This window comes from Pseudorca crassidens, chromosome 10 (assembly GCF_039906515.1).
Source record: "Pseudorca crassidens isolate mPseCra1 chromosome 10, mPseCra1.hap1, whole genome shotgun sequence".
Lineage (NCBI taxonomy): Eukaryota > Metazoa > Chordata > Mammalia > Artiodactyla > Delphinidae > Pseudorca > Pseudorca crassidens.
The window spans coordinates 87,840,991-87,859,726 of NC_090305.1; the positions used below are offsets into that span (position 1 = coordinate 87,840,991).

At 37.6% G+C, this 18,736-nt stretch overlaps 1 long non-coding RNA gene across 1 annotated transcript in view; it reads left to right on the plus strand.

Annotated features, from left to right (window-relative positions):
* LOC137233134 (uncharacterized) overlaps positions 1-17,676 on the plus strand; it is a 515,352-nt gene extending 497,676 nt beyond the window's left edge. The window contains exon 5 of the long non-coding RNA XR_010947312.1: positions 17,570-17,676. This is a non-coding gene — a long non-coding RNA (uncharacterized lncRNA). The remainder of the gene's footprint in view (positions 1-17,569) is intronic.
* The last annotated feature ends 1,060 nt before the right edge of the window (positions 17,677-18,736 follow it).

Here is an 18,736-nt window from a genome sequence, read left to right on the forward strand (position 1 = left end):
GTTTCCTAGGGTGACGTCAATTGATTTACACTAATTTTTCATTTTAATCTGTTAACTGAAGCCTAGGCTAACCATCGTCTCACCTTATACTATAGTCAGAGCAACGTAAGTACGTATACCCTCCTCCTTGGAGTTCAGACCCATTGAGGAGATAAAACCAGAGTCAGATAACAAGCACAAACGTAAGCTTCATCACTGGTAGCTCTAGCTTTTGTTATGTGGTGTGGACCTGAGGCCCGAGTAGCCTGTGTATTCATTCTCCTAGGCCTAGACTTGGGACCTGAGCGGGGATGGTTGGCTCCACAGAGGGTCAGGGAACATGGCGCTACCTTACTTACCGCAAAGTTTAATACACTAGCCCTGTACCGGAGAGAATTGCAGACCAAAGGATTATGCATGTCGTGGTTGAGCAAAACAGTCACTTAGAGAAACTACCCCTCCTGTTACAGGGAGAAGCAAGTGAGGAATGGATTAAAGACAGGAGTTTTTCTCAGTATTTCCGAGTGAGTTTATGTTCCTATTTCACGACCTTGTACTAATAACAGGAGAGGAAGAAAGTGGTCCCTCACAGTTCCTACGTCCTTCCCAAAAAGTGTGAATCATAGAAAACACAAACATCCCTTCCTCCCTACTAAGAGCATTATGTCACATGTGAAGAACTTCAGCAACTAAAAAGGGCCCCTGTGATTCACCTGAACCAGAAAAAATGCAGGAATTTGATTGATTTTTTGCTTTTGAAAGCTAACTGCATCCTCAGGCCCAAAACAAATATTATGCATGGAAGTCAGTTGCTTAGTTAGCACAAGAGCCGTTTTGTTTCCATTACGTAAATTCAAGTCAGGATAGGTCAGGAGACTTAGGTAAAAAGCACAGGCCTCCCTCTCAGCGTTGATCACCTGACCTGAAAAGTGCCGTTTCCAGTCTTTTATGAATGGACTGACTGGCAGTCCTGAACCCGTTGGCCTGGATGTGACTAAGGACAGTGAACTCAAGAACTGGGCTTGGAAATAAGTCGTGCCTCACCTGTCAACACCGATGGATTGTGAATGGGTGTTTGGGGTCTGATGCCGAGCATTTTGAGGCCCCTTTGGGATCTGTAGGGAAGACAAGATGGCTGCGATATCTGCCGTAAGTTGGCCAGGGCAGAGCAGCGGGTTTGGTTTTTGTAATTCTTATACATTCTTGTACATCTAGTCATCAGCTTTCACACTCATGTCCCCACTTCCTGAAATCTCCAAATGTGCAAATATTTATTGCCTCTTTGGATGGACTTATCCTTGGGAAGGTAAGCTACCAGACAGGATTTATGGCAAGGATTAAAAATTCAAATAACTACCAGGCAGGTAACATTACCAGAACAGAAATATAATATAATTTGGTAGTAGTAACAATGAAATGAATACTTACAAACTTGCCACAAAGTGAAATAGACAGGATGTTACCAGAGTCATTGAGCCTCCTTACAGGCCCATCCCCAATCATGTTTTTCATCTTCTTTTCCCCCCCTTGAGAAAACCACAAACTTCTTGTTTCTTCATTGATTTGCCGTATTTCCAAAAGAAAATATTGTTAGTTTTGCTGTTTGGAGACTTAATGAAAATGTAATCATAGTACAGTCACTCTTCAATTACTTGCTTTGGGTTTTGCATAGTACTGGCCTGAGAATTCCGGTTTATATGGTTCATTCACTATCACTGCATTATAGGTTTCCAATTTATATACAACAATTAATTTTTCTGTTCTATTATTGATGGGTGTGTGGGTTGTTTCTGGCATTTTACCGTTACAGACAATGCGGCTGCTAAAAACATGCTTTTGTGGAAGATTTTCTCTGGAGTGAATTCCTGGAGCAGAATTTCTAGACTGTAGGGAATGTGCTTATTGAACATTTCTAGCTGGTACCATAGTGTGTGGTGAAGTGGGTGTGTCCTCTTCAGCTCCCACTTGCCATGTAGGAGAGTGCCTCGTGTTCTACTTCCACCACAACACTTGGTATTGTCGGGTTGTTGTTGTTTGCCAAACGACTGAGTGTGAGATAGTATCTCATTGAAATTATAATTTGCATCTTTCTGACAAGTGAGGTCATACATCCTTTTATATTTTTTGGGGCATTTATAATTCCTTTTCCTGTGAAACGACCGTTGATGTCCTATTTTTAAAAATAATTTTTGTTTGTTAATTGAGGTAGTTGATTGACAATTTTTTTTTTTTTTTTTTTGCGGTATGTGGGCCTCTCACCGCTGTGGCCTCTCCCGTCGCGGAGCACAGGCTCCGGACGCGCAGGCTCAGCGGCCATGGCTCACACGCCCAGCCGCTCCGTGGTGCACGGGATCCTCCCAGACCGGGGCACGAACCCGTGTCCCCTGCACCGGCAGGCGGACTCCCAACCACTGTGCCACCAGGGAAGCCCGACTGACAATATTATATTGCTTTCAGGTGTACAACATAGTGATTCAAAATTTTTATAGATTATATACTCCATTTGCAGTTACTATAAAACGTGGTCTATTTTCCTTGTGCTGTACAGTATAGCCTTGTAACTTATTTATTCTATACCTAGTAGTTTGTGCTTCTTAATCCCCTACCCCTACCTTGCCCCTCCCCTCTTTCCTCTCCCCACTGGTAACCGCTAGTTCTCTATATTTGTGAATCTGCTTATTTTTTGTTACAAGCACTAGTTTTATTTTTCATATGCCACATATAAATTATAACATACTGTATTTGTCTTTCTCTGTCTGACTTATAAACATAATACCCTCCATGTCCATCCATCTTGTTGCAAATGGCAAAATTTCATTCTTTTTTTTATGACTGAGTAGTATACCATTGTGTGTGTGGTGTGTGTATATATATATATATATATATATATATATATATATACCGCATCTTCTTTATCCATTTATCTGTTGTTGGACACTTAGGTTGCGTCCTGGCTATTGTAAATAATGCTGCCGTGAACATTGGGATGCGTGAATCTTTTCAAATTAGTGGGTTTTTTTCCTTCGAATATATACCTGGGAGTATAATTGCTAGATCATATGGTAGTTCTATTTTTAGTTTTTTGAGGAACCTCCATACTGTTTTCCTCAGTGGCTGTACCAATTTACATTCCCACCAACAGTGTACAAGTGTTCTGTTTTCTCTACATCCTTGCTAACATTTTTCATTTGTGCTCTTTTTGATGCTGGCCATCTGACAGGTGTGAGATGGTATCTCATTGTGGTTTTGATTTGCGTTTCTCTGATGATTAGTGATGTGGAACATCCTTTCATGTACCTCTTGGCCATCTGTATGTCTTCTCTAAAAAAAAATTGAGCTATTCAGGTCTTCTGCCCATTTTTAAATTAGATTCAATATGCATTTATGATAAAAAAAAAAAAAAAAACCTCCAGAAAACAGGCATAGAGGGAACATACCTCACCATAATAAAGCCCATATACGATAAACCCACAACTAATGTCACACTCAATTGTAAAAAGCTGAAAGCATTTCCCAAAGAAATGCTTAGGGGATGCCCACTCTTGCCACTTTTATTTAACATAGTATTGTAAGTTCTAGACACAGCAATCAGACAAGAAAAAGAAATAAGAGGAAAAGAAATTGGAAAGGAAGAAGTAAAACTGTCATAGTTTGCAGATGACATGATACTCTACATAGAAAATCCTAAAGACACCACCAAAAAACTGCTAGAACTTACTGATGAATTTGGTAAAATTGCAGGATACAAAATTAATATACAGAAGTCTGTTGCATTTCTATACACTAGCAATGAACTATCAGAAGGAGAAATGAAGGAAACAGTCTCATTTAAAATCACATCAAAAAAAAAAAAAAAAAAAAAAAACCTAGGGACGAACTTATCTAATGAGGTAAAATACCTGTACTCAGAAAACTATAAGAGACTGATGAAAGAAACTGAAGGCTGCACAAACAGGTGGAAAGATATACTGTGTTCAAGGACTGGAAGAATTAATATTTTTAAAATGACCATAATACCCAAGCCAATCTACAGATTCAGTGCCTTCCTGATCAAAATACCGACGACATATTTCACAGAAGTAGAACAAATAATTTTGAAATTTGCATGGAAACACAAAAGATCCTCAATAGTCAAAACAATCTTTAGATAAAAGAACAGAGCTAGAGGTATCATGCTTCCTGACTTCAGACTATGCTACAAAGCTACAGTAATCAAAACAATGTGGTACTGGCACAAAAACAGACACACAGATCAATGGAACAGAATAGAGAGCCCAGAAATAAACCCACTCACTTATGGTCAGTTAATCTATGACAAAGTGGGCAAGAATATACAGTACAGAAAAGACAGTCTCTTTAATCAGTGGTGCTGGGAAAACTGGAGAGCTACATATAAAAAAAAATGAAATTAGAACATTTTCTCACACCATATACAAAAATAAACTCAAAATGAATTACAGACCTAAATGTAAGACTGGAAGTTATAAAACTCCCAGAAGAGAACATAGGCACAACACTCTTTGACATAAATCATAGCATTTTTTTTTTTTTTTTGGATCTGTCTCCTAAGGCAAAGGAAACAAAAGCAAAAATAAACAAATGGGACCTAATTAAACTTAAGAGGAAAAGAAACAGTGAGAAATCAAAAACACAACCTATAGAATGGAAGAAGATATTTGCAAATGATAACAACTGACAGGGGGTTCATATCCAAAATATGTTGATGTCTTTTGTATATTTTTTTCTGTTGTATGTTGTGTAAATTTCCGTTGGGTTGTTCTAAGGATGTTTAAGTTCTTAAAACCATCTGGAATTGATATTTATGCGATAGGGACCCAGCTTCATGTGGTTCTATGTCAAAAAACAACTGTCCCCGCACCATTATTTTGGATAATTCATCCTTTCTTCATTCATTTATAGCACCAGCTGTATCTATATATGTGGGGTTTGCTTCTTTGTGAGTGTTGCTTCTGGATTCACTGTTCTCATACAGTAGTTTATTTATGCACCTCTATGACATACACCACTGGCTTGATGATTTTAGCTTCATAATAAGTGTTGATATTTGGCTTCATAATAAGTGTTGATGTAACTTCATAATAAGTGTTGATATTTGGCAGAGTAAGGTCACCATCTGGTTCTCCTGTTAAACAATTGATATGACTCTGTTCTATTTTGTGTAAATTTTAGAAGAAGATTGTCAAATTCTCCCCTGTCCCCAAATAAAAACCTTGTTTGGGAGCTGGATTGAAATTGCATTGACTCTAAAGATCTATTTGGGGAGAATTAATGTTTGCATAATATATCTTCCCATTAATTTAGTATTTTTCTTAGAGTTTTATGAATTGCAACAAACTGTACATTTTAAAATAAATAATTCCTAGGGAACTTATACTTCTGTTTCAGTTCTTATAGTTATTATTTCTTTTCTTTTTTCTTACTGAAATAAATAGAATTTCCAGCACTATTTTGAACATTAGTGATGATAGAAAACATCAATGACTTGTTCCTCTTCTTAAAATAAACACATTTAAGATTTGTCCATTACACATCTTACAGTTTTTGTTACTAAGCTAATTTACGAGTTGAAGATATTTCTTTGTTGATCCAGTGATCGATCAATTGATCAGTAAATTAAGTAAGAAGATAAATGAATATTGATGACATATAGATAGTTCGTGATCGGTGTGTATATGTATATTCACTAACAGTTGTTGAAACTTACCAGATTTTTCTGTTATGAACCTTGTAATTTTTCCCTTTAATTAATATTCTGAAGTCAGACCATCCCTGTATTCCAGAACAAAGGTCTATTTGAGTAAGATACATTTATAATATTTTTTTTTTATTCAACTCTATTTTACCTAGTATTCTCATATAAATATTCTTGAGAGAAATAGGCTTGTATGTTTTTTTCTTGTTTTATGTTCATATTTTAGAACCAAGGATATTCTTATAAAATAAGTTGGGCAGTTTTTTTCTGTCCCTCTTCTTCCCTCCTGGAACAAGTACATTAGGGTAAAAGTTGTCTGTTCTTTGGGAAGGTTGGAAGGACTCACCTGTAAAAGTATCTGGACCAAGGGCATATTATGTAAGTGGGTAGGTCTTTAATTACCGTTGCAATTTCTACTCTATTTTTCTGTTTTTATCTTATGCTGAAGTATTTATTTTGTCTTCTTTCAATCTTATTGACACAGGGTTGTTTGTAATATTTTTTTCCGTTAATCTCTGTAGTTATTTCTTCCTTCTTCTGTTATGTATACATTATTAAATTTTTTTATTTTATGTTGGAGTAGCGTTGATTCACAATGCTGTGTTAGTGTCAGGTGTACAACAAAGTGACCCAGCCACGCACATTCTCATACCCACTCCTTTTCAGACTTTCCTCCCATACAGGTCACCACAGAGTATTGCGTATAGTTCCCCGTGCTATACTGCAGGTCTCAGTTGACCGTCTACTTTATATACAGTAGTGAGCATATGCCAATCCCAACATCCCAACTTATCCCTCCTCCCTTTCCCACCCCCCACCCCAGCAACCATAAGTTTGTTTTCTAAGTCTGTGAGTCTGTTTCTGTTTTGTAGATAGGTTTATTTGTATCATTTTTGTAGATTCTACATATAAGTGTTATCATATGATACTTGTCTTTCTCTGTCTGACTTCACTTAGTATGATAATGTCTAGGTCCATCCATGTTCCTACAAATGGCATTATTTCATTCTTTTTAATGGCTAATTATTACTCCATTGTATATATGTACCACACCTTTATCCATTCATCTGTCAGTGGACATTTAGATTGCTTCTGTGTCTTGGCTATTGTCAGCAGTGCTGCCATGAACATTGGGGTGCATGTATCTTTTTGAATTATGGTTTTCTTCGGATATATGCCCAGGAGTGGGAATGCAGGATCATATGGTAGCTCTATTTTTAGTTTTTAAGGAGCCTCCATACTGTCCTCCATAGTAGCTGTACCAATTTACTTTCCCACCAACAGTGTAGGAGGGTTCCCTTTTTGCCACACACTCTCCAGCTTTTGTTGTGTGTAGGCTTTTTGATATGGCCATTCTGACCATGGTGAAACGTCATTGTAGTTTTGATTTGCATTTCTCTAATAATTAGCGATGTTGAGCATCCTTGTCATTGTTTGCAGATGACATGATACTGTACATAGAAACTCCTAAAGATACCACCAGAAAACTACTAGAGCTCATCAATGAATTTGGTAAAGTTGCAGGATACAAAAGTAATACACAGAAATCTCTTGTGTTCCTATACACTAACAACCAAAGATCCAAAAGAGAAATTAAGGAAAATTAAGGAAATGCATTTACCATTGCATCAAAAAGAATAAAATACCTAGGAATAAATCTACCTAAGGAGTCAAGAGACCTGTACTCTGAAAAATATAAGACACTGATGATACGAAGAGATGGAAAGATATATCATGTTCTAGGATAGGAAAGGTCAATATTGTCAAAATGACTATACTACCCGAGGCAGTCTACAGATTCAGTGCACTACCTGTCAAATCACCAATGGCATATTTTGCAGATCTAGAACAAAAAAGTCTTAAAATGTGTATGGAAACACGGAAGACCCCGAATAGCCAAAACAATCTTGAGAAAGAAAAACCGAGCCGGAGGAATCAGGCTCCCCGACTTCACACTATACTACAAAGCTACAGTAATTAAAACGGTATGGTACTGGCACAATCATGGACACATAGATCAATGGAACAGGATAGAAAGTCCAGAAATAAACCCACACACCTATGGTCAATCTATGACAAAGGTGGCAAGACTATACAATGGTGAAAAGACAGTTCTTCAATAAATGGTGCTGGGAAAACTGGACAGCTACAAGTAAAAGAATGAAATTAGAACATTCTCTAACATCATATACAGAAATAAACTCAAAATGGATTAAACTGCAAAATGTAAGGCCAGATACTATAAAACTCTGAGAGGCAAAAATAGGCAAAGCATTCTTTGACATAAATCACAGCAAGATCTTTTTGGATCCACCTCCTAGAGTAATGGAAATAAAAATAAACAAATGGGACCTAATTAAACTTGAAAGCTTTTGCACAGCAAAGGAAACATAAACAAAACTAAAAGACAACCCACAGAATAGGAGGAAATATTTGTAAATGAAGCAACCGACAAGGGATTAATCTCCAAAATATACAAACAGCTCATGCAGCTCAATATCAAAAAAAACAAACAACCCAATCAAAAAATGGGCAGAAGGTCTAAATAGACATTTCTTCACAGAAGACATACAGATGGTCAAAAAACACATATATACATTTTTAATCTTCTTTGTGTGCAACGTCAGTGTTGCCAAAGGTTTGTTTACCTTTTTATCTTTTCAAAATACTAGCTTCTACTTCTGTTAATCTGTTTTTCCCCTCTGTTACATAGATGTCAGTTCTTATCTTTAGTGTATCTTTATTTCTATCCATTTGCCCTATTTCCTTTCTCATTTTTAAACAGTTTTATTATAGTACAACTAACGTGGAATAAAGTGTACAATTTGATAAGGTGGATATGTGTACAACCATGAGACAATTACCTCAGTGGAAACAGGGAGCACATCCAGGTCACCCAAAATTTCCTCATGCTGTTTCGTGACTAATCCCTTTCTCCCATCTATCCCAGCATCGTTGTCCCATAGGCAGCCACTGATCTGCTTTCTGTCACTGTGAATCTGTTTGCATTACATGCCACATATATAAATGGAGTAGCAGTGTATGTACTCTTTTTTTGGTGTGGCTTTAAGGCTCATTTTTATTGTTGTATTGATGTAGATGTTGTGTCAGGATTTCATTCCTCTTTATTGCTGGGTAATATTTCATTATATGGATATACCAGTTTGTTTATCCGTTGACCTAATGATGGACATTTAAGTTGCTTCTGAGTTTTTACTATTACACATAAGACTGCTTGCTATTTCATGTATAGGTTATTTTTTAAAATTTATTTTATCTCATTTATTTTTAGCTGAGTTGGGTCTTCGTTGTTGCCCACGGGCTTTCTCTAGTTGCAGCGAGGGGGCTACTCTTCGTTGCGGTGCACGGGCTTCTCGTTGCGGTGGCTTCTCGTTGCGGAGCACAGGCTCTAGGCGTGCGGGCTTCAGTAGTTCTGGCGCATGGGCTAAGTAGTTGTGGCTCATGGGCTTTAGAGCACAGGCTCGGTAGTTGTGACGCACGGGCTTAGTTGCTCTGCGGCATGTGGGATCTTCCCGGACCAGGGCTGGAACCCGTGTCCCCTACATTGGCAGGCGGATTCTTAACCGCTGCGTCACGAGGGAAGCCCTATAGGTTATTGTACTGACATATGCTCTCTTTTCTCTTGGGTAAATATCTAGGAGTGGAATGACTAGATTGTATGGTAGGTGTATGATTAATTAATTTTTTTTTTTTTTTTTTTTTTTGTGGTACACGGGCCTCTCACGGTTGTGGCCTCTCCCGTTGCGGAGCACAGGCTCTGGACGTGCAGGCTCAGTGGCCATGGCTCATGGGCCCAGCCACTCCGCAGCATGTGGGATCTTCCCAGACCGGGGCACGAACCCATGTCCCCTGCATCGGCAGGCGGACTCTCAACCACTGCGCCACCAGGGAAGCCCAAATTTTTAAAAAAATTCCAAAATATTTTTCCAAAATTATTATATCATATAGCATTCCCACCAGCATTATATGAATGTTTCAGTTCTTCTATACCCTTGCAAACACTTGATGTGGTCAGTCTTTTTAATTTTAGTCGTTCTAATAGATGTGTAGTGGTATCACATTGTGAGGATATACAAAATCTTAATTTGAATTTGCCTAATACCATTGATCAGGTTAAGGAAGTTCCATTCTATCCTTACTTTGCTCAGAGTTTTTATCAGGAATGGATGTTGGATTTTTGTCAAGGGTCTTTTTTTTTTTCTTTCCCCTGTATCTCTCAAGATGATTGTATTTTTAGAGTGTTAATATGGTAAATTATATTTTAATTTTTTTTTCTTTTTTAAATTGTTATATGGTAAGATATACATAGCATAAATTTAATCATTTTAACCATTTTCAATATATAATTCAGTGGCATTAAGTACTTTCACAATGTTGTATACTGTTGTCAAGATCCATTTCTAGAAGTCTTTTGTCATCGTAAACAGAAGCTGTACCCATTAAAAAGTCACTCATTCCCTCAGCCCCTGGTAACCTCTGTTTTATTTTTTTGGTCTCTCTGAATTTGCCTACTCTAGGTACCTTATACAAATAGAATCACACAATATTTGTTCTTTTGTGTCTGGCTTATTTCACTTAGCATACTGTCTTCAAGGTTCATCCATGTTGTATGTATCAGAATTCTGACATTGATTTTTGAATATTAAACCAAAGTTATATTGCTAGGATAAGCCCCACTTTGCCATGTTATATTATCTTTTTATGTATTTCTGAATTCAGTTTGCTAAAGTTTTATTTAGAGTTTTATATCTGTGTTCATGAGGAATTTTGGTCTCTAGTTTCTTTCCTGTAATGGCTTTTTCTGCTTATGGTGTCTGGGTAGTACTGGCCTTTTAGAGTGAGTTGTGCAGTATTTTTTCTTTCTCACTTCTCAGGAAGACTTTTGAAGAATTATTATTGTTTCTTTCTACATTTGGTAGAATTTACCGTTGTAATCATTTTGTCCTAGAGTTTTCTTTCTAAAGGTTGTTAACTACAAGTTCAGTTTCTTTAGTAAATATAAGGATATTCACGTTATCTCTTTCTTCTTCAGTAGTTTGCATCTCTTAAGGAATTTATTTCATCTAAGATGTTTAATTTGTTGGCATATAGTTAGTTGTACATAATATTCCCTTGTTATTCTTCTGATATTGATAGAATCTGTAATGTTGTTACCCTCTCAGTCCTCTTATTGGTCATTTGTTTCTTCTCTCTTCACTTCCTGATAACTCTAGAGAGAGATTTATGAATTTTGTTGATCTTCTCAAAGAACTAGCTTTGTGCTTCACTGATTTTTTTCTAATGGTTTCTAATTTTCAATTTCATTGATATCCACTCTAATCTGTATTTTCTTCTGCTTACTTTGGGTTACCTTTTCTGTTCTTAGTCTAGTTTTTGAAGGCGGAGGCTGACAGCATTGATTTTAGAACTTCTTTTCTAATAAATATATGTGCCATTTTAGCAACATGCTACAAATTTTGATGTATTTTATTCTCATTTTCATTCAGTTCATATACTTTCTAGTTTCTTTTTTGACCCATAGGTTATTTATAATGGGGTTATTTAATTTCCAAAATTATGGGTATTTTCCAGAAATTTACTGTTATTTCTGTTTTAATTATACTGGTCAGAGAACAATTTGGGTAAACAGTTCTGTGCGCACTGGAAAAGAATATACATTGTCTTTTTGGGTAGGGTATGCCAAAGATATCAATTACATCAAGATAGCTAATTGTGTTGCAGAAATCGTCTATATTCCTACTAATTTTCTGTGTACTTGTTAGTCAGTTATTGAAAGAGGTATTAAAATCTCACATTATAGTTTCGAATTTTTCTATTTCACCCTGTGGCTCTAGCCACTTTGGCTTTGTATATTTTTAAGTTCTGTTATTAGGTGCATAAAAATTTAAGATTTTTATGACTTCTTAATGAGTATCATTATGATTTTTTAATCCTGATAATAGTTTTTGCTATGATACCTACATGACATACCTATTTTAGCTTTCTTTTTTATATAGTATATCTTTTACTTCTGTAGCTTTCTTTTAAATATGTTATATCATTTCCCACCCATTTAAACCTGTTTGTATTTTCGTATTTAAACTGTATTTCTTGTAGGCAGCATTTGGTTGGCCTTGCTTTTGTTTTACAACTTGATAATCTTCTTCCTTTTCATTGCAGTATTTAGACCATTTGCATTTGACATCATTAATGATATAGTTAGATGTAAGTTTATCATCTTGGGATTTGTCTTCTACTTGTGCCATCTGTTCTTTGTTTTCCTTCCCCCTTTTTTTTCCTGCCTTCTTTTGGATTGAGCAGTTATGATTCCCTTCTATCTTCTTCATTGGCTTATTAGCTGTAAGTCTTTAATATTTATTTTAGTCATTACTTTAGAATTTATATGTGTTTAAATCATCAGCCCATCTTCAGGTGATGTTATACCAGTTCACATAATAATCATGAAATAGTGTACTTGCAGTTATTCTCTTCCATCCTTTGTACCATTGCTGTAAAACATTCACTTTTATATATGTTATAAACCTCAAAATACATTCTTATTTTTTTTGTTTAATTCATCAGTTCCTTTCTCTTTTTTTTGAAGTTTTTTGTGTTTGTTTTTTAAATTTTTGGCTGCGTTGGGTCTTCGTTGCTGTGTGGGGGCTTTCTCTAGTTGTGGAGAGCAGGGGCCGGCTCCTCTTCATTGTGGTGTGCGGGCTTTTCATTGCAGTGGCTTCTCTTGCTGTGGAGCACGGGCTTCAGTAGTTGTGGCACGTGGGCTCAATAGTTGTGGCTCGCGGGCTCTAGGGTGCAGGCTCAGTAGTTATGGCACATGGGCTTAGTTGCTCCGCAGCATGTGGGATCTTCCTGGACCAGGGATCAAACCTGTGTCCCCTGCATTGGCAGGCAGACTCTTAACCACTGCACCACCAGGAAAGTCCCCGTCAGTTCTTTTTTAAAGTCATTTAAATTGAAAAATTGTATGTGTTTAGTGATACAATTACCATTTTTGGCACCTTTAATTCCTTTGTAAAGACGCATATGTCCATCTTTTGTCACTTTATTTCTATTTGAAGGACTTTCTTTACATGTCTTGTAGTGCAGGTTTGCTGGTAATGAATTCTTTCAGCTTTTGTCGAGGTGGAAAAGTCTGTATTTCATATTCTTTTTAAAAAGAATTTTTTTTGCTGGATTTAGATTGCTGTGTTGACAGTTCATTTCATTGTATTAAAGACGTTGCTCCACTGTCTTCTCACTGGTGTTGCTTCTGATGATAAATCTGCAGTCATTCTTTGTTCCTCTATAAAATGTGCGGGTTTAGCGATGGCAGTTTTTAAGATTTTCTTTACCACTGTTTTTGCGCAATTTGTATATAATGTGCTGTGGTGTAGTTTTCTTCATGGTTCTAATACTTGGGATTCATTGAGCTTCTTGGTCTGTGGGTTTAGAGCTTTTAGCAAATTTGGGGGGCAAAATCAGTCATTATTTTTTCAAATATTTTTATGTCCTACTCCCTACTTTGGGGATTCCAGTTAGATGTATATTATCTTGCTTGAAGTTGTCCCCTAGCTCACTGATGCTCTTTTTTTTTTTCCTATTCCTTGCTTCCGTCTTTTCCTCCCTTCCTTCCTTTCATTCTTTTTTCCCCTTCTTTTAACTTTTTATCTTTTATTCATTCCCTCTTCTCTTTTTTACTTTGGATAGTTTTTATTGCTGTTACCTCAAGTTCACTTTTCTTTTCTTCTATGATGTCTAAACTGCCATTAATCCCATCCACTGTATTTTTCATCTCAGGCATAGTAGTTTTCATTTCTAGACGTTCAAGTCAGGTCTTTTTTTTTTTTTTTTTTTAAATATCTTCTGTGCCTCCATTTAACTTTTAAAGGTATGGAATACAGTTACAACAACTATTTTAATATCCTTGTCTGCTACTTCAGATATCTTTGATAGATCTGGGACAGTTTTGATTCTTTTTTTTTTTTTCTTTTTCTTATATAGGTCATATTTTTCTGTTTCCTGTCATGGTTGGTAATTTTTTTTTTTTTTGACTGCATTGGATCTTCACTGCTGTGCACGGGTTTTTCTAGCTGCAGCCAGCAGGGCTTACTTTTCGTTGCGGTGCATGGGCTTCTTATTGTGGTGGCTTCTCCTGTTGCTGAGCACGGGCTCTAGGTGCACGGGCTTCAGTAGTTGCAGCACACGGGCTCAGTAGTTGCAGCACGTGGGCCCTAGAGCTCACAGGCTTCCGTAGTTGCAGGATGTAGGCTCACTAGTTGTGACACGTGGGCTCTAGGGTACGCAGGCTTCAGTAGTTGTGGCGCACAGGCTCAGTAGTTGTAACACACGGGCCTAGTTGATGCACGGCATGTGGGATCTTCCCGAACCGGGGATCAAACCCATGTCCCCTGCATTGGCAGGCGGATTCTTAATGACTGCGCCACGAGGGAAGTCCCCATGTTTGGTCATTTTTGATTGGATGCTAGTTGTTGTGAATTTTACCTTGTTGGGAGCTAGATACTTTTTTATTCCTATCAATATTCTTGAGATTTGTTCTGGGATGCAGTTAAGTTACTTGGAAATAGTTTGCTCCTTGGATTTGCTAGTCTGGATTTTAGGATTTGCTAGGCAGTGCCTGAGCAATATTTACTCTAGAGTAATTACTCCTCACCACTGAGGCCAGACCCTTCTAAGTATGCTAATCAGTCAGTGCCTTCTGAATCTTGAAGTTTTATTATTCTGGCTGATTGTAATAGTCACTGTTGCCAGCACTGTGTGAGGACTGGCTACTGTTGTCTCTAATACACCAACCTCTGCCTGTACTTCCACTCCATCTACTTCAGGCTGCAAACTGCTTCTGGCTGCAAACTCTGCAGTCTGGAGTTATCATGGGCCTCATCTTATTTGTTTCCCATTTCTTAAGGATCACTGTTCTTTGTTATCTGCTATCCTGTGTCTCAAAAACTGGTTTGTTTGTTTTTGTAGGGTTTTTTTTTGTGTCGGGGGTGGGTGGTGGGTGGGTGGGTGGGGATTGTTTGGTTTTTGCTTAAATAGGAAGGTAAATCAACTCCTTGTCATTTCATCCCAGCTGAAGCAGTAGAAGTGTTCAACTTCTTGAAATAATTTGTAATGCTTCTTTACTTACCATCAAGTGTTTTAAAGCTGTATATTTTCATCTAAAAACGACTTTAGCATTTTTACAGTGATTTCTTTTTAGTATAATTTTTTTGATTTTGATTTTCACTTAAGTCAGGGTTACTTTGTTTTTAGACATGTGGAATGTTTAAGCTATTATGTAAGAGAATGTAATTTTTCAGATTGATTCTTTTGCATTTTCAGGCTTCTTTTGTGAATTAGTTCATGGCGAATTTGGGGAATATTATGTGTATGACTAAAATAAAAATATCGTATACTTTTTACATTATTTTATAAAAAGAATGTATAGTTTTTGTTTGATATATTGTTCTCTTCACATACACTTACCCCTACTAGTTTGAGCCTACAAATCAGTTTATTCAAATGTTCCATATTTGTGCTCTTCATTTTCTGACTGGTCCAACACATTCTGAGAGGAATTTGTTAAATCTTTTATCTACAATGTTTTACTTACTTATTTCTTCCTGTAAGTAACTCTTACTGCTGCTGAGTACATTTTGAGGCTATATTATTAGTCACATGTTAAGTGTTTATTATCACTGTGTCTTTTTTTATTTCTTATTCCTTTGTAAGGCTTATGATTTATGTCTTTGTCCAGTGTGATATTTTTTTCCAAAAAGTGCTTTCTTTACTGTTCTTATGAGATAGTTGCCACTATTTTCTTTGGTTCATATTTTCTTGGTCTTCCTTATTCACTGCTTTATTTTTTTTTTCACTGCTTTATTTTTAAACTCTGTACCATTTTGTTTAAGTGTGCTTCTTATAGAAAAAAATTACTATTGCTTATATTTTTAATATAACATCAGAGTCTTTATATTTTGATTTTGGATTTAACATGTTTATATTTACTGTAAAACTGTTGTATTAAAACTTACTTTAGCTATCATGTTTTCTGTTTCTTATATGCTACACTTTCCATCTTTCCCTTGCCCTCTACTGCTAGTTCTTGTTAAAATAGGGACAACACATCAGGATATCCATGCTTTCCTATATATTTCTTAAACTTACAAAAAGCAATTTATTCCCTTTGAAAAAGACAACTCCTCTAGTTTGCTCTCCCTTTCCTCTTGTTATATTCTCAGATCTGAGCCCACACGTCAACACTGTATGTTGGTATTAACTAGAATTTAGGTTTGGATTATTAAGAATGTGTACTGTTTTTGTCCTTGCTTTTGTACAAAGCAAAGCAAGCTTTGGTATACTATCATTATCATATACAGTATTCCTCTAGGACTTTGCTTTTTACTGGAGTACCGCCCCCAGGAGTGTTGTCTAAAAGGTTTATGCTGAAAGTCTACTTTTGATTTCATATATAAATGACAGCTATCTGTCTTGAATAGTAAATGTATTACTGATGTGACTAATTTTTCCCTCTAAGCTCATGCACCCTGTGAGTGTCAACTAACGTGTCTAGCAAAGTGGATTCTAAGGAGAAGCTAAAGGCCAAGCCCTGGGGGAAGAGAGGGGTGTTTGATCCTCTAGCATTATAGTCTGGATTTGGCCCTATCATTTTTCCACTTCTTTACAAGCTGAATCTGACCCTCATGGAATTTGCTTGTGCTTCCACTTTGGACACGGCTGTTTTCCAAGAGCAGACTCCCTCTGTTGGGGTTTTTTTTATACTTCAGGGTATGGAGGAAGAGACGAGGCAGATAAGGGAATGCTCACGGGAAGTTGTCTCTGCCTATACCTCTGTTACCTGTTCTTTACCCTACCTGGGTTCTAGCACTATTACCTTATTAACCTCACCCCTCAGTTTCTAGGCTCGAATCCACTCCTGAGGCCCTCTGGAAGGGAGGTCCCAGAAACACTTTGCATGTTTCTCCTACCACTCTAAACACCAGGACTTTGAAAGCTTTTTCTCAGGCTATTTGCCTACCACCTCATTTTCCCATGGTTATGTCCTGGTCAGTCGCTCTTGGCTATGGGTTTTTTTTTTTTTTTTTTTGCGGTACACGGGCCTCTCACTGTTGTGGCCTCTCCCGTTCCGAAGCACAGGCTCCGGACGCGCAGGCTCAGCGGCCATGGCTCACGGGCCCAGCCGCTCCGCGGCATGTGGGATCTTCCCGGACCGGGGCACGAACCCGTGTCCCTTGCATCGGCAGGCGGACTCTCAACAACCGTGCCACCAGGGAAGCCCGGCTATGGGGTTTTTTTGGTTGGTTTTTTTGTCTGTGAGTTAACCCTGGCTTAGGTCCTTTCACTTTTGGAATCCTTATAGCCTTACTTGGGATCTCGGACATTATCCTGGCAGGGACACTGTATTGGGTACTTCTCAGACCCAAGCATCTAAGTTTTGGTTCTCTCTGCTCCAAATTTGTCTTTCTACTTGCTGGTCAACTTTAGTTCTTTCTGCTTGGAGACACTGCTCTTACATCCTGCTGACCTACTCAGAAGTTCATAGAATAAATTCCACAAGGGGTTTTGAGATGCCATTCACAACTCTTCCTTTTCCCTAACAGCGTCTAAACTGAGAATCTTCAAGTCAAGCTCCTGAGGCACAAATTGATTGTCTTTAGAATTCCAGATGAAATACTCCAGTCTCAAACTGAGATTCTTACGTATTGGCATAAAAAGTTAAAATATGTATTAATTTTAAAAGATGTCAGCTTTGGAAAATATACCCAGGGGAGTCAACTTTTTTTTTTTTTTTTTTTTTTTGCCCAGCCATTGCCATTGCTTCCTTTCTCTCCAGTGCTGATGATTGTGTTGTTTATTTTTTAGGGATGCCTGAGATTTCTCCCTGAGCAAGAGTAACTGAGGTCCACAGTGCGGTCAGATGCCTTTTCCCTAAGCCAACTCAGCACATGCCTTTCTTGAGGTGAAGCCATCAGAGACGGTGAGTGGGGTTGCCCTGGAGGAGACCCACCAAAATCAAATTTCTTCTCGACATAATCCGTAGTGCATAAAAATTAATCAAGTCCTACCATGACTTGCTTTATTCATAATACTTAATGGTCATGTAATAGGAGGTTTTATTCAGCAGTTAAAGTTCATAAGTGTGGGTTTTACATGGAGATAGGTATTATGCTGATGGTTTAATTACACACCTTTTTGCACACCAAAGGAAATGAGTTATGCAGGTTTTGTAATTAAGGAGGGACTTTTGAGAGCGAATGAACCTAAGGTGAACTGATCTTTCTGAAAATGTTTAGTTTTAAATTAGTGACTCTTTAAAAATGTGCAACCCAGGAACTACTTGAGGTTAGAAGTTGCTTATATGTACACAACATGCTCTTTCTCTCCCCACCCCACCACCACACACAAATTTCTAGGTCTCATCTACAAATTACAAATTTTTACTTTATGAACTTAATTTAGCACTAAGTAATTACCACATCTCCTTTGCTTTAAGGCTAGCATAGGGGACTTCCCGCCCCCCCACCCCAAGGACATCAATTTTAAGTTCATTAAGTAAGTCACGTGATACTGGGCCAAAAATAATTCTGCTCGATCTCCCAATTCTTGATTTCCTTGAATTGAAACTTTTCAGTTTCTCCAAATTAGATTCTGTTTTCACGGGACCAGGATTTTCTACCTTCCCTGTGTTACTGAAAGCAAAATATCATTTACTCTCTCCTGACCCATCACACACCCGTGCACATATCCAGCTCCATCTGCTTCCCTAACTCCAGACTCCTTTAATCAGCTGTCTCCTCAACATCTCAGGTTGGGTGGTCAGCAAACCTGTTTGGGTTTAAAAGTATCAGTCAATCTCCTGACATTACCTTGTACCTGTTCCTGTTGAAGTCTTCCCAGTTTGGTCAATGGCAACTCTGTTCTTGCAGTTTTTCGTGCCAGAACACCTTGGAGTCTTTGCTGACCCTTCTCCTTTCTCATGATGGGCCATAGTCAGCGGCAAATTCCGTTGGCTCTGTTTTCAAACTATAA